Here is a 16,176-nt window from a genome sequence, read left to right as displayed (position 1 = left end):
ATAGGTGTTGAAGACACAGTATTGCACTGCAAATAAACCAAGTTCTAGAGCCTGTCTCCACTTTTCAGAGCTGGGAGAGAGCCTTTAACTTTTCAGAGTCTCCCTCTCATCATCTGTGCCTAAGTAGTTTCAAGTCAGTCCCTCAGACCTCTATCCCTGAATGATTTGTCATTCTGAAAGGCCACCAAGGTCCCACAGTTCCTCCTTCTGTTGCTAAGATTCCAAAGGGTTGTGTGCTGTGTTGATTGTTTGCACCCATGAAAATAAAGCACCAGGAAAGGAATATGTCACTATGTTGAATAATAAAATGACTGATAGAGTATCAGGGGGACTTGAGTGTATAAAAAGCCACAATATTGCAAAGTACCTTGTAGATGGGAACTGTTAAATATCAATGGAGCATTGCTGTGTCTGCACCGTCAGCACTTCCCTGTGACCACAGTGAGAGAGATGCTAAAATGTCATTTCATGGACCACATTATGTGCAGCTTACGATGAATATTCTGGCCATGGTTTATTACATTTTTGATAAATTGTAACTTCTTGGACCCAAATTTGGTTAGCTTATCTCTAGTGCCACTTAAATATCTTAAAAGACTGAATTTGCCCCAAAGATTTAATCATCATTCAGCAGCGGTCTGTAACCATGTGGTACTAATTTAAATTACTGTAGCAATGGACAAGTCTCTATCCAGAAATTAATAAATGCAATTTATAAGGAATGTTAAGTAACAACTAACAATTTAATGCTTTGTGAGTTTCAGCCAAACTGATTAAATAATTAAAACAGATTTCTAGGGATAGGAGAAGAGATTTTACCATAAAAGAGATAAACAGTTGGGGAATTGTATGCATTCTTTTAGGCATTTAAGATAATTAAATCCAAAACCTATGTTAAAATAACACTAAAGGTCTGGTTTAAATCAGTAGTGGGAATTGCTAAGTTAAGAGTTAAACATCATCCTCAGTGTCTGCTCCATTGTTTTAAATAAGGCATTTGGGGACTCTTCAAGTGCTGGGTCAGTTTATAGAGCATGCTCTTGGTGGGGCGATATTGGTCTCAAGCATAAATAGATGTATTCAATGGAATGTTCTTCTAACTATTATGTTTCTTGGCTTTTACTCCTCAGATCTGTGGTACAAGTCTAAAACTTCCTTGTATATGGTTTTCAAATTCTAATTTGTTAAAAAAAAAAAGAAAAAAGCTTAAGGAGTTCAGAGATCATAGGTGTTTGGATTTTATTGTAGTAAGTGTAATATATACATGTATAAGCTCAAAATGATGTATTTTTGCAACAAAGTGTTGAGTGTTTGCATGTGTATCATACACAGATGTCTTTGTAATTGATATGAAGATAAATAAGACATGGAAACACTCTCTTTCCTAATGAGTAATAATTTTGTAGCTTCAAAAACAGATGAATACCCCTCCTTGATAGAAATGACCATGGGTTACAATAGGACATACTCCTTTTAAGAATAAAAGTTTTAAAATGATTTGCTCAAGCGGCTCAAAAGATATCCATCAGTCATCCTTTACATTATTTCTGCCACCTAACAACCCTGGTGGAGAAAGATTTTCTACCTACCAATTCAAGCACTCCTACCTTAACTGTGTACAGCTTGGGTGGTGGTATCTACAGGATGGAGTTGAAATTTGGATTTTTTTTTGGGGGGGGGGCGGTTATGCAGTTACTGAATGCTAGCTGGTTGAATTTCACTGACCTGGCCAGCTGTTTGGGGGTTAAGTAGATGCAAATTGAATGTTCTACTGCCCAATAGTTTTGGAAGTTCTTACCTTCCTAATTGAACTTATCATACTCTCCTCAAAATGTGCTTTTCCTTAAATGATAACTAATTATCCTGGTTTGCCTGGGACTGAGGAGTTTCCTAGGAGGTAGATCTTTTCATGCTAAAACAGGGAGAGTCCTAGGCAAACTAGGTAAATTGATCATCCTGCTCTTCCACTCTCCTCCCTTCTCTACCTGATTGATTTTGCTTTCACCTATCCAATTATTGTGGACTTTTTCCATTTCTTTTTCCACATCCAAATTTTCACAGAATCTTATCAAATGTTTACTCCTCCCTCTTTCTGAAACTTTCAGGTGTTGCCGTGGCTCAAGTTATATCCTGATTTTGCCTGAACTATTGAAGTAACCACTAAACCAAAAGCCCTATCTCTAAACTTGCTCTCACCCAATCTCCCCATGACCCAGCTTCCAGTGATACTAAAAATGCCTATTCACTTTGCAAAGTCTTCAGTGTTACTTATTACGTAAAATCCCAATTTATATACATAGGGAGAAAAAAAGGTCCTGCATCATCTGGTTCCTGTCAAAATCTCCAGGCTCACCTCCAACCATACTCCTTCTTGAACCTTATTCTCTAGCCATGTGAATCCACTTGGGCATTTCACGGGGGCAGAATTCACACATGCACATTTTTGGCTATAATATTTCCTGTTTTTGGAATGCCTTTCCCAGTCCCTTTTCTCATCTGTTAAGCCACTAATTACTTTTCAGGACCCAGTTCAAGCATCTCATTTCTGTATGAGATTCTTCCTGCCCCCAAATAAAAGTGACCATTGCTAATTTGGGGCTGGACTGCCTCTGAAAAATACGTTACATTTCCTTATTTAGTTGTCTGTCTTCTGTTCTAGATGATATACTCTTCTAGTAAAGGAAATCTGATTTATTAATATCTATTTCCAGATTTGGGTATTAGCCCTGACACATAACAGGCAATGAAATGCTGATTGAGTGAAGGAAGAATCTGTCTCCCAGTATCGTGGGAACTCTTCTGAGACCGCAGGATGGTGTGTGTGGTGAGTCTCTGAACACTTTGATAATGCCCTTCTCATATCACCTGCTTGAAACCTGAAGTCATTTTTTATCTGTTCATTTTACTGTTATATCATCTCTTTCCTCTTGGAGTTACTTCCAGAAGAAAATTTTGTGTCCATGTATGGGGGGGTGGGGAATGCCACCTTTTCTTTTTTTTTTTTTTTTTTTTAATACTGTATTGGCCTTGATTCAGATCTACCACTGTTGATGGTTCATCCAACATCCATTTCTTGGTCCCACCCAATTTCTTTATCCTTCTAAACATAACTCTTTTTCCTTAAGGTCACTTTTCCAGCACAGGACTGTGTACTTCTGAAAAGGCTTCTCTTCCTTAGGGGGTGGCTCCTGATTAGACTAAGGCAGTCATAGTGGCCCCACTCCTTAAACTACTTAATGATGGCTTGAGGTTCTGGCTTGTGACACAATTCTGACCAAGTGAGATGTAAGACAGGTCTGCTGGGGATCTTTTGGAAAGGTTCCTTCTCACTACAAAGGGATCCAGGGGAAAATGATCTCTTGTTCTCTGGATGTTGTTCTGTCTCTAAGTGACACCTAAAACCACTGTGGCCATCACGTGACACTGATGGAGGCCAGCTTCTGATGGGGGACCAGGGTTGGGGGACCAGCAATGCAGAAAAATAGAAAGATGTCAGTCTTTGATATCGTAATGGAGTCTCTGATCCTGCCCAGTTAGAGCCTTCAACCTCCTTCTTCTAGACTTGTAATTATGTTCCATGTGGCTGAAAGTCTCATAACTGATGCAGACAAATTTAGCACTGCAATCTGAGAGGGCCAGGGCCATTTGTTTAATACATACCACATGGTACTTCAAAAATAAGAATAAAAATCCTTCAGGTATACTTCAAATAAAGGCAGAAGCCCAAATGACCATCTGAGAAGGTTCAAATTCCACCATTTGTTCAATAACTCTGTGGAATGAATCAATCAATGAATAAAGATTCGGTTAGAGGAATTATACTAAGTGCTCATAAGGGACACAAACTCTAAGCAGTCACAGCCCTTCTGCATATGAGCTAATGGTCTCATTAGTGAGCTGGGCAGTGGCCTAAATTACCATACCGTAAAGAAAGGAGTGACAGAGATTATAGTAGTGATAACGACAGGAGTGATAATGATCTAACATTTACTGAGCAATTACTATGCACCTGGCACTCTACTATGCACTAAGGATTTTTGTTTCCATCAACTATATCTCCTCTCTGAAATATTTCCCTCACAGACCACTTCAAAGCCTAAAAATACTTATATTCCTATGTATGTCTTTCTTCTTTTAAAAGGAGAGAGAAAGAAAGAAAAGCACTATCTTTCCTGATTTTGCTTTTCTGTCGAGATACCACCTTATTCCCCTTTTCAAACGTCACTATTTTTTTTATTAATAAACTTTATTTTTACATTCTCAAAACAAACAAAAGAGCGGAAAGTCCAGAGAGTTTTCATGTACCTCCTGTCCAAACAGATGCACAAACTACCCCACCATTGACATCCCCCACCACAGCAGCACGTTTGTTGCAATCAACAAACCTGCACTAACAGGTCATCATCACTCGAAGTCCACAGTTCACGTCAGAGCTCACTCTCAGCAATGTACATGCTCTGGGTCCTGATAAATGCAGAATGACATATACCCACTATTGTGGTAGCAGGCAGGAGAGTCTCATTGCCTTCAAACTCTCCTGTGCTTTGGCTATTAATCCCTCCCTCCCCCTTCACCAAGGTTTTTAAATAAATAAATAAATCACACCTTCTACAAGCCTTTATTGTTCTTATCATATCCATTCTTTGATCCACTGCACTTTTCTTTTTTTATTTTTATGTTTTCCATTATAGTTGGTTTACAGTTCTGTCAATTTCTACTGTACAGCAAAGTGACCCAGTCACACATGTACATACATTCTTTTCTCACATTATCTTCCATCATATTCCATTCTAAGTGACTAGATATAGTTCCCTGTGCTATGCAGCAGGATCTCATTCTTATCCACTCCAAATGCAATAGTCTGCATCTATTAACCCCAAATTCCCGGTCCATCCCACTCCATCCCCCTTCCCCTTGGCAACCACAAGTCTATTCTCCAAGTCCATGAGTTTCTTTTCTGTGAAAAGGTTCATTTGTGCCATATATTAAATTCCAGGTATAAGTGATATCGTATGGTATTTGTCTTTCTCTTTCTGATTTACTTCATTTAGTATGAGAGTCTCTAGTTTCATCCATGTTGCTGCAAATGGCATTATTTTGTTCTTTTTTATGTCTGAGTAGTATTCCATTGTGTATATATACCACATTTTCCTAGTCCATTCATCTGTCAATGGGACATTTAGGTTGTTTCCATGTCTTGGCTATTGTGAATAGTGCTACAATGAACATACAGGTATGTGTATCTTTTTTAAGGAAAGTTTTGTCCAGATGTATGCCCAAGAGTGGGATTGCTGGGTAGTTCTATATTTAGTTTTCTAAGATCTCCATACTGTTTTCCATAGTGATTGTACCAATTTACATTCCCACCAACAGTGCAGGAGGGTTCCCTTTACTCCACACCCTCTCCAGCATTGGTTATTTGTGGACTTATTAATGATGGCCATTCTGACTGGTGTGAGGTGGTACCTCATAGTAGTTTTGATTTGCATTTCTCTAATAATCAGTGATGCTGAGCATTTTTTCAAGTGCCTGTGGACCATGTGTATATCTTCTTTGGAGAAATGTCTATTCACATCTTTTTATTTTCATTCCCCTCATTTTTCTTAAACTGCCTTGAAAAAGGTCCTTGTGGACCATGATATGGACAAGTCAGTAGCTATACCTCTGCCAGTTCCTTCTTTTGTCACCGTCTCATTCCCCTCCCCTCCCCTCCCCCTGCCTTTGCAACATCATCTGTCCAGTTTAATCCCAGTCAGAAACCTTGGGCTTATACCCGAGTCTTACCTCTCTTTCTCTCCCTCCTGTTAGTTCTGTCTCCACAATTTCAATTTCATGGATTTCTCCTGAAAGAAATGAAGCTTTTCTCACCCTGCCTCAGGCTTCCATCAGCTCTCCTGCAGACCTCTGTAAAAACTCCTAGCCTGTCCACATGCCAACTGAAGCCTTTTGGTAATCTCAGAGTGACTTTCAAAAACGCCCTTTTCTTCTTGCCATTCGCTGCCTGAACACTTTAGTAGTATCTTTCCCCTGGAGCACAGCATCTAAATTCCTCAGCTCAGGCCTTGGAGGTCTGCATGGTCCTGCAAAGATGCGACCTCCCCAGTGTCACATCTCCTCTGTGCTCTCTCTCTGACCTGGATTGAAGTGATCTGAGTCCTGCACGTGCATTCTTGCACCACTCTGCTCTGTGGTTTGCCTGGGCTGCACTCTCCATTGGAAAGCCTCTCTCCTTTGTCCAGGTCAGAACTTTTAGGAAGTGGAGGAACACTGTAAATGTTCCCTGTTTTCCTGTCAAGCTGTTCTAGCATATCTCCCTTCTCAAAGCTATCGTGCTATGTTGCTATAGTGTTTGTGTGCCTGACCCCTTATCTTAAACATGAGCTTTTGAGACAAGGCCCTCTGTAGCATTCATTTCAATAGCTCCAGTACCTGGTACAGTGTCTAATAAATGTTTGTTGAATTAAAGGTATTGTGATGGGGTGAATAGAGTATGATGGGAGCTCTGAGAGGGTGCAATTAGCAGGTGAATTTTATTCATTCATTTTTTACGTCCTATAGGTACAGAATACTTACTATGAGCCAGGCACTCTTGAAACAGAGGATCATCTTACACTTAGGGGACACAGCATTCTAGTCTAGTGGGAAAAGACATATACAGTGAGTTTAGCAAAGGGCCAGTACCATGAATCAGTGAAAAGCTTAAGACATAGGTATAAGGCATAGAGAGTGGTAAGGTCCATTGATAAATTGGGCAGTCCATGACCCACCCAAAGGCATTTACTTAAATTTACATCAAAACATAAGTAACAGCAGCTGTGTACAACTTGGACCACTGAACATATTTGGGGACCAGATTTGGTTGGTGGACCACCTCTTTAAGATCCTTGTTATAGGGACATCTCCATTCCATACTCTGTTCCTTGAAAAAGCAGGGAGAGACAATGGATCCTTGAACCCTGGCAGAATTTCCTTGTTAGTCTGACTTCGGTCGACCTTGATAACAGCATCTCACTTTATCGTATCCTCTTTATCCTGTGCTTGTATCTTTATGATGTTTTTTAGCAGCCACAAATACAAAGGGACCTGAGAAAAGGGTCCCTTTGTATTTCTCAGAAGGAATACTCTTGTGCCTGGGACTCAAAGGTCCAGCGATGAGAATGAGAAGGCAGCAAAAGAGTATGAGCTCTTTCATACCTGATTCAGAAGTCTTGGTGTCTTAAAAATAGCTTCTGTAATCATCTTTTTTTAGGAGGTAGGAGAACAAAGAAGTATGTCATTCATATGTGTAGGTATGACTACAGGGCAGAAAAATAAAATCATGTTTTAAAGTTAACAAGGCACCCAAAGATAATTCTAGATTTACCCTCTCCCTTTACAGATGAGAAAACAGAAGCTCAAGAACTGGTAACTTACCAAATTCATGCACCTGAATATATTAAAGTAGCATTAAGGGTTGACCATTTACTTCTCCCCATATTAGTAGCTAAGGGTTTCAAGCCACAGAAATGAAGGTGGGCTCTGACCAGCAAACTGCAGATGTTTTCCAAATTTTTCTGAGCTGAATAACCAGCTCTTAATGGGGAGGAGGGTCATGATAGAGGTAGCCAGGGCTGGACTAGAGTTGTTAGGAAGAGGTGAGGATGAGCATGAAGTGTGTTTAACTCCAGCCTGTAAATTAAAACCAAAAGACTTGCAGAACTATACTTTGATGGTATGTGGGAGAATGGTACTGTTTATCTGCTGAATTATTCATGCATGCATGGGTTCATTTGTTTTGTCATTCACAAATGTTGAACCCTTACTGTTACTTACTTCTAAACTAAGTACTGTGGGGGCCATGATATCACAGAATGTCCCTCCATCCTTGGGCTCAAAGAGCTCACAGTCCCAGAGAGGAGCTAGACATACAGGTACATCATCCCAGTACTCTATACATGCTCTTCCCGGGCAGAGGGGAAACTTGGGCTGGACTCTGCAGGCAGTTTGCTGCAAGTCAAGTGCTGTATTAAACGTACTTTACCACCCTTCCTACACATCCCAACAGTGCTGCCTGTGCACCAGTCATCCTCTGAAGAGCCTTTCTCCCTCACGCAAAACTAAACTGTTTGGAAGATATTATGAAGAGATTTTCTGCTTCTTTTGAAGTTACAGTGCCCACCAAGTGGTATGCTCTGTGTTGTTTCTGTTACACTCTTCCCAGAAGGACCAAGGCTCCCGCGTCATAAGATGGCAGCCATCCTCTGCAGCCACTGGCATTTCAATCCGTCTGCAAAGGGAAGAATTTGCTGCCTGCTTGAGTCAGCCTTATGTGTGTTGGTTGGGAGTTGTTAGGAGACGTACCCCTGACAAGAGCTGAATTACCCAGCCAGCTCCCCTTTATCAGATGGGCCAGTGCCAATCATCATTGTTCTCACGAGGTGATAGCAGGAGTTATTCCCCATTAGAAGAGGGTGGCGTTCTGGCAGGGTCATCGTGGTGCTAAGATGCATAGCATTTGTCAGGTTTGCCTAGGACTTCTGGAGGTTTAGTTATGAAACTTGTTAATTGAGCTATAAATATAGCTGCAGCCTTTGCCTTCCAGTAAGGCAGTGTGTTAATTTGGGTTTGGCAGGGGGATGGTGCAAGCTGCCAATGTTATGTTAGGATTAGTAACGTGCAGTACATTTTAACTCCACTTCCCCATGTGCCACGCTCGCCTCCTCTGTTTGTTATCTTTGTGAAGGAAAAGAGAAGAGGAGAAAGCAAGCTCATCCTTACGGGCATGTGATATTAGGACCGTGGGCCTGCTTTTCACCCTACAAATCTCTGAGTGGAGAAAGCTAGGAAGGTAAATGAAGAAAACCAAGCACGACGCTCCCAAGGGTGCAGTCACAGCCTTCTACCCTGAGATTAGCATAACCACAGTTGCCGACAGCAGAGTATTTGCTCTTGCTTCCTCCCAGGAACTCCTTCCTGTATTTGGGACATCTCTCTGTATGTTTAAAGGTGAAAGTGATAATCATAAATATCTCTTCTCTATCATGAAAAACATGTTCTCCCTCTTTTTTACACACAAGGAATTGCATGTGGAATGAGTAGGTCTGTTTGCTTGTTTCCTCCTCAAATACTTATTAAAGATTAAGTGTGTCACTTGCTCATCTCACTGAGAAAAAAAAAAGAGAGAGAATTTTACACTGTACATAAAAACAACTTTGGTTGTGTACTTTGTGGTCATAGAGGAAAGGAAAGGATGCTGTAGAAACAGTTATCACCCTGCCTGTTTAGAGATGCTTGGTGTCAGCGGAATGAATAAATGAATGAATGAACAAGTGGGTCTCACTTAAGCAGAGTTTTGAAAGAGCGGTCCTTGTAGATTATCTGGTTGGCCATGTCTGCTTTCTTTTCTTAAAACATATCCATGACCAGGAAACAGGTTGGCAAAAATGTAGAATTCTGTTTGTTGGCGATGTGGCAAACTCACTTCCAGATAAATAGCATCAAACATTTAATACATTTTTTTTCCTAATGCACCTGGCTAGAGTAGAAATATGAAAGAATGTAGAAGTCTAACATCCTGCGTGGGTTTCTGGAGACAATGCTGATTGCATATCCCTGGTTATGAAACGTTAGTGATATCAGCTCCAACTCGGTATTCTTTATTTTTCACTCTGCTTTCCCCTCCATGGGCATGTTTCTCACCTCTGGGAAGAAGAAAGTTCCATCCTTTTTGTTTGGTTTGGTTTAATTAGGGCCCTATGTCTTTCTTCCTTCTTGGGTTAAACTCTAGAAATGAAGATGTTACACATGGATGCAGAAATGTGCTCAACTCAAATGAAGACAGTGTTAATTTTTTTTAATACTGAAACTGTAGCCTGCCTCAACTACACCAACTGTTAATTGTATTTTCCTTAAGTCCTTTTGATATTCACTTAAAATGCATTTTATAACCCATCTGGTAACCTTGCTGCTAACCAACAAGTATAGTCTGACATCTGAATACAAAGAATTTGGGACAAGCCACAGTTGTACATGGAAACTTTTAAAACAATGTCTCCCTTAATATATTCTTTACTAAAAAACATTGTGAAGAAATGATTATAGCCTCACTAAATTCTGACATGCTGAAAAAAATGGCTGTTCATTTTTTGAAAATCTGTACCAACTTTGTGATTGGGAAATTGAGAGAACAATAATAATAATAAAAAAAGGCACTAGCTCTGCCAGGCAGTCCACTTATTGTCTGCTCCACCCCATTCACAAAGTTGACACAGCCTGGACCAATATTAATTCCAACTGTTGGAGGTGGACAGAGAGTGGGTGCTATTCACAGTGTGGTTACTTTGGAGACTGAAGAATCTGGAATCAAATTGATAGGATTATTAGAGTCTGAAGCAGGGCTGCTATGGGCACTTGTGGGTTTTTGTACTTAGGCACCAGGCCGAGTAGGCAAGTGTGGGCTGGAATCTAGCCCTGGTATTGCTTGCCAAGCTGTGTGCCCCAGCTCGGGGCTGCATCAGCTGAGGGTGGGGGGGGCCTTCTGTGATTGCTCTGCCAGGCTGGAGTGCCTTTTTGTAACTCACACAAAGATGTACTGTGTGCTAGAGGTGGCCTTGGCTGGCCATAACTGTGGGGGGATCATATCCTTTCCATTACCATTGTGCATCTAAAACTCTCCTGCCCACCCCCAGCCCCATCTTCATTGGTGGGCAAGGGAGTGAATTATCTGGTGGGGGGAAGCCTGGGTAGTAGTGCTGCCTCTTCTGCTCTCCTCTTTGGGAACCAGCTACTTGGCGGGGAGCACACATCATACACATGAGGATGGAGGTGAGGAGGAGAGGGAAGAGAGACTGGACTCAATCCAGCATCTCTAAATCTAGGAAGCTGACTTGCCCATCTTTCCCAATCTTGCTTTATTCAGTAATTCCTGCCGCCGCCCCCCCCACCCCAGCCCCCATCAGCTCACTCTTTTGTCTCATTTTTTTTTCAATTAATTAATAATTCAAGGAGAAAAGTGCTATTTACTGGGCTCCCACCAGGGTCTTAGAGACCATACAATTCCCCTCTTCCCTCCACACATACACTTAATAACAGAATTGTTCTTTCCAGCGGAAGCCATGAACTGGTGGGCCTTTGGCCAGATCCAGCCTATACCATTTTTTTTTTCCCACAGAGTGTCTTTTGCAAATAATTGCACCAACAGTGAAAAAGGGGAGACTGCATGTACACATCAAGATTTCTGCCCCTTCTTAAAGAAATCAGATTGGAAAATCTGCCCACATTGGGTCTGCCACCCCACATGGCAGCAATCAGCTCAAGTTGGACCCCTTTTCCCACAGGGTATTCCCATGGGGTATTCCCTTGTCCCCTTCACTCTCTGTTGGCCCTCAGGCTGAGGTGTGGTTTCAGTCACCATCGATCATTCCTCTCACACAGTTCTTGTTTGGAAGTAAGTGAAGGTCCCTTTGTTTTATGTCCTTTTCAAAAGTTGACTGGGAAAGCTCCATGTATGAAGACACATGGGAGAGAGCAAATGTCTTTATGGAACCGTAAATTATTTCCATATGGTTAATGCATATTTTTTCCTAGATGATTCACACATTATGCTACCTATCTGGCTCCTATAGTCATTTGGTATTTCTTTAGCATTTTTTAGAGAAAGTCTTTATGTTTCTTTCCAGATACAACCAAAGAAAAGTAATGTGCTGCTTTCCTAGCCAGCTCATTCTGTTACCTGGATGCCCTTCCTCATCTTAACCCAATACCTGGCCCCTGAACTTTGCAAAGGATGATATTGGCTCAGCAATCTGATGCCCAGTGAACAAGTATCCTGCTGGTAGTTCTTAGAATTGGTCTTCTTGTTAACATTTCTTGTTCTTCTTCTGGATGTGGTAGAATATCACTTCTAAGCCCTTAAAGTTAGCCATGGCACAGTAATTTGCATTAGTCAATAAAACAGTCACAGAGGGATGGTGGTATTTTCTAGGAGAATCTATAAGAATCAGTGTGAAATGAACAATTCACCTCTCTTCTCTCTGTCCGTGACCAGGGACTCTCCAGAATAGGGCTCGTTCAGCCTGTGTCCCTGTGTGAGGGCAAGTGGAGTTGAACATCCCAACCCTACCTATACCCCAGGTCAGAGATGGACCTGTAGAGCATGTGAGGAAGAAAGAATTGTTGTTGTTCTGAGCCTCTGAAATTTCAGGGTTGTTTGTTCATGCAGCAAAACCAATCCATCTTGACTGCTAGACCCCTGCCTCCACTTAGCTGTTCTGGCATTTAAAGATCATTCCTTTCTCTTCATTCTTTTTGCCTCTGGAATAAATTTCCATGTAACACATGCTTATATGTTTTCTAAATAGGCAACAAGTTCCCATTCCACTCAGTTGTCAGAGAATCTCTCAAGATGATTATCCCTGTGGTCACCTCTGCCAACAGCTGCAGAACACTCCAGAACAGAGAGTGAAATCTGTCTTGAGGCCAGAGAAAGGACAATGTGACCCATTCCTTATTTAAGAATATGTCACATTGGGCCTGTTTGCTATTTTATGCCCCACACTGTTTCTTAAAGGGGCACCAAGAAACAAGCCATGGAAAGCGTGGTTGCCATCCATAAGTATGGCCACTGGGGAAGAGTATGGGTATTCTTCAAGCATCCCATTGAGTTCCTGCCATGCTTGAAAGTATCCACACTCTCCTTGAACTTGCTGATATACTTAGCTTTTTCCTGTAAGCCTAGACGTACTTGGGGGAGTAATCTCCAAGACTTACTGACTCATGTGCAAACAAATACTCTCTTTGTTGGTTCTGAATGATGTCTTCCAAAATTCAGAAAGCACTGTCTGGTTTTAGTAAGCTAATTTTGTAGGCCTGAACTATGTAACCTTTGATTACATGAACCTTTCCCATCCTATAAGAAAAGACTTTCTTTTCCATTTGGGAGTTATTTATAAATATTTTAAAACACTCTTATAATTCATCAGAATTTAAATAATATATAATATACTGTATATTTAAAAAATAAATCTATGTCTCTCTATCCATCTACTTGTCTGTTAGTATATCTTCTTCTGTTTCTGCCTAAATGTGTGTTTGGATGGTGTGAAAAGTGTCAAAGAAGAACTAAATGGGAACTACCAAGGGGAAACAAAATTCCTATTGCTTCTCCCTGCAAACCTCCTAGTCCCTCCGCTCTCCCTGGGATATTAGAGGGATGAGGGCTGAAGATTCTAAAAGTCAAAGTGAATCACTGGGCTTATCACAGGTGTTTCAGTGAGAAAACCACTTTGACCACCTACCTATTGATTATAATTTTGGGTGAGCTACAATAGAAAAAAGTGGAAAAGAAGATTCTAGCTCCACCTCTGGACATAGTGAGGCTGTTTGTCTTGTCCAAGCCTCACTTCCCCGGTTGGTAAGATTTTTGCTCTACCAACCTCACCAAGGTGACCCTAGGGTCAGGGTCACTATGGGAGTGTCCCTTTAGAGTGAACCTCTCTGCATGTGCTTCCTTTACTGTCTTCCACATTCTGACTCTATGGCTAGGAGAGGCATATTCTTGAGAGGGAGATGGTTTTTCCCAAAACTGGTTGGGTGGCCTCATTCAGCCCTCTGGTCCTGCCATCTTCCTCCACAGCCCTTGACAGACCACAACTCCACAGAGTAAAAGGGAAGCATGTCTCCTGTACCACATCATCTTCACCCCACTCCCTGCTCCAAAGCGAAGCCCCTAAGGAATTCCATATCTTTCTGCTTCTCCTTGAGCTTTTTGCTGAGTTTGCGTGCGAAGTGCCTGAGGCCACAGGATTTAGCAAAGCTAACATCTCAGTTGGCAGGAACTAGAGCTTCTGGCTGCGCTAAGGTATTGATTGGCCTTTTCTGGCCTGCGGGGTCTCAGTGGGAAAACCATGACACCTGGCGACAACAAGGCTCTGGCGGGGTTACCAAAAGGGTCAAGGGATACTGTGGGGAAGGAAGGCTTCCAAGAGTTGTCTGCAGGCCACTTCTACACTGGAATCTTCTCTTTTCTCCAGAGTTGGATGAGTTATTTCACTCCATCTCCCACTTCTGTACCCTGGAATACATTTTTGTTGTTGTTGTTGTTTTTCTTCAGGCAAGCCTGGTTTAAGGATTCCCCATGCAATCGTGATCACTGGGCACTTGGTCAGTAATCTTTTATTTGGGCAGGGACTTGCCATTTTCCAGTTTATTTCCTGAAGAGTTGGAAGTTTCTGATGTGTTGCTTTTAGCAGCTCTGGGAACCTATTGTTAGTGCCTTTGCAGAAATTCACTTTCTGTCAAGCTTGGTTTCTGAGGTGGAAATACCTGTAAATCATGGCTGCCACCTTCTTTTTCATTTTTTTAAGAGAATCATTTTGAATCCAGATCAGCTGTATTATCGACCGATTTGGTGAAGGAAAATGAAGGTTCTGAGTGATCTCGTCAGTTGTTTCCAGGAAAGCAGACTGTGGGTGAAAACAGGGGTAAACATGAATCAACAGATATCACCTTTTTATGTGTCTTCCCGTCTTAAGCATATTCGGTATAATAAGAATATATAAGCCAGAGGGGAAGACTTGGTGATCTATGCCTCAGATTTATTTCTACTCCCTGAAGTCCCTGCTTCGCTCACCTTGTTCTGCCCTGCACCATCCTTCATCCTTCCAAAGTAAATAAATGGAGTTCTCCTCCGCTATTGTGCTTAATTAGCTATGAGGATTTGAGGTGTCACCTAGACTTTGAAGGCCCCTCTGACACTGTCTTAAGAATGTGGGGGTTGCCCTGTTGTCCTTGACCAGCTCGCTGCTCTTCCATCAGCAGTCTCTGAGATGCATGCAGCCACACACACGTTTTCTGCCTGGCTCTCGTCGCCAGCTCCAGAGATGCTGGAGCTCCTGGCCTCTGTTTGTATATAGAGCTGTCTGAAATGCGTTTGGGATCTCTTGAGGTGAAAAGAGTTATATAAACAGAGAATGTTATTATGGAGTCTTACTACAGATGGAAATGACTGGGTATTCTCAAAATAAATAACATTTCACATTTTTATAGATATGTAACATAATATGCATGTGTGTGTGTGTATTTATATTCTTTCCATCTTGAATACACAGCCTCTCCTTCCTTAGCACTTGGATAAGCCATTCATTTTGCCTCCTGCTTTTTTGATTCTCTTCTTAAGAATTCATTTAATTGTTGCCAGCATTTGGAGAGTTAGGATGAAGCGGTTATAGGCTTCCTGCTAGCTCCTGCCAGATAAGTCTGCCGTGGCTGTAGCAGTTAGGAGAGCTGAATGCTGAAAACACTTAAGTTCTGTTTTTCCACTTCCCCTCTAAAGAGAGATCAATCAGCTTGTGGCTCAGCATAATTACAAATGGAAACTTCCTAGAAGAGGTGCCGAGTTAGCGAGTTAGCGCCTCCAGTGCAAGCCACCTAGATTGAGAAGTCACTTGTTTAGATATTTTGGAAATCCCCTCCCTCTTTTTAGTGACTAGGTATATTTATTTTCTTGGGATTTTGGAAGGCAAAGCATGCTATGTCTCATTTACATTGATCTACTTTCAGTAAAACAAACACATGAATGTAGGTCAATGAATGATAGGATTATCATGTTCATGATGGTGTCATTCCTACAAGGAAACTCATGAGTATGGGGACCCTGCTGCCGGGGGTTTGCAGAAAAGAGCAAAGATGCCAAAGATTTATCTCGAGCCATGGAGGAGGCATCCACAAGTCCAGGCAATACAAGGCGGACAACAGCTGTCTGTGCCAGCTCCACCTGGCTCCAATAAAGGACTGGCTAGCATCCTTGGCAGTGGCTGGTGGGAGAGGTAGGCAGAAGCCAACTTCCCTGAGGCTGGCCAGTGCTGGTGGAAGGAGTTGGAGGAAAGAGAAATAGCTGGGTGAGAGGGCCTCAGGCCCTCAGTATGGTGCTAAGGAAATGGCTGACTTGGGGGAGTTCAGGCCAATTAGAGAAGGATCCTTTTGCATGCAGCCATCTGGAGATGCCTGTAAGGGGACAGAGCCTGTAATTGGGAAGCTACCCCAAATGACATCTTCCAAATTTTAAGAGGATCTAATAAAATTTTAAACTAACAATCATTGAATACAAAAATAAGCTCTGTGATAGGTGCTGGGGTCTCTAACAACAATAATCTTAATAGTGATTAAAAACAAGATGGTGATGATCATTGCTAATTTTTA

At 41.7% G+C, this 16,176-nt stretch overlaps 1 long non-coding RNA gene across 25 annotated transcripts in view; it reads left to right on the top strand.

Moving 5' to 3' along the window:
* LOC102159571 (uncharacterized) overlaps window positions 1-16,176 on the top strand; it is a 595,399-nt gene that overhangs the window by 420,285 nt on the left and 158,938 nt on the right. For 22 of the 25 annotated variants that reach the window (XR_014839756.1, XR_014839751.1, XR_014839749.1 and 19 more), the window contains one exon: window positions 2,712-2,824. The exons of the other annotated variants lie outside the window; for them this stretch is intronic. This is a non-coding gene — a long non-coding RNA (uncharacterized LOC102159571). The remainder of the gene's footprint in view (window positions 1-2,711; window positions 2,825-16,176) is intronic. 25 annotated transcript variants of the gene reach the window in all.

This window comes from Sus scrofa, chromosome 3 (assembly GCF_054392235.1).
Source record: "Sus scrofa isolate SSC_HxYL_T2T_F1_AM1 chromosome 3, Sscrofa_HxYL_maternal_Yorkshire_Landrace_v2.0, whole genome shotgun sequence".
In the NCBI taxonomy this organism is placed as follows: domain Eukaryota; kingdom Metazoa; phylum Chordata; class Mammalia; order Artiodactyla; family Suidae; genus Sus; species Sus scrofa.
The sequence above is the reverse complement of the archived record's forward strand: the minus strand, read 5'-3'. Positions and strand labels throughout refer to the sequence as shown.